Source organism: Triticum dicoccoides, chromosome 2B (genome assembly GCF_002162155.2).
Source record: "Triticum dicoccoides isolate Atlit2015 ecotype Zavitan chromosome 2B, WEW_v2.0, whole genome shotgun sequence".
In the NCBI taxonomy this organism is placed as follows: domain Eukaryota; kingdom Viridiplantae; phylum Streptophyta; class Magnoliopsida; order Poales; family Poaceae; genus Triticum; species Triticum dicoccoides.
In genome coordinates, this window is record NC_041383.1 from 745,550,560 (window position 1) to 745,551,280 (window position 721).

Consider the following 721-nt stretch of genomic DNA (forward strand, 5'->3'; position numbering starts at 1 on the left):
GGATATTTCGACTTTCGGTGATGGTCAAGCTGGGCGAGTCCATCATGCGTGACAACTATATATCACAAGAAGAACTCGCCCAGATTGACCGTCATCGACAAAGCACAATTTTCTTTCTCCAAGAACAACTCTCATCTCTCTCACGTATATATGGTGGAACTCTCTCTAATGGTGGTATATATGGTGGACACTATCTCACAGATATTTCGACTTTCGGTGATGGTCAAGCTAGGCGAGTCCATCGTGCGTGACAAATGTATACCACAAGAAGAACTCGCCTAGATTGACCGTCATCGTCGAAAGTCGATTTTTCCCTCCATATAGCATCCATACGAACAACAAGAACTATTAGATGCATCAACAATTAATTATCTATACAAAAAAATTAACAATTATCTACATTCATCCATGCTTCTTTGCATCCATCTATGCATTCATGCATACATAGATAGATCCATATATATATTGATACATAACAAAAACTACAAAAAAATTACTACAAAAAATAGTTCATGCATCAATTCATGCATCAATCCATGCATTAATCCATACATATATATACATTCATACATCCATGCATCCATCAATCCTTGCATCCATATAAAAATACATCAGTCCTTGCATCCATATAAAAATCCATGCATCCATACATACACTCATGCACAAATACAAGATCAGGGAGGGGGATGAAGCTCACTGAGAGGGGGAGGTGGTGCTGGCG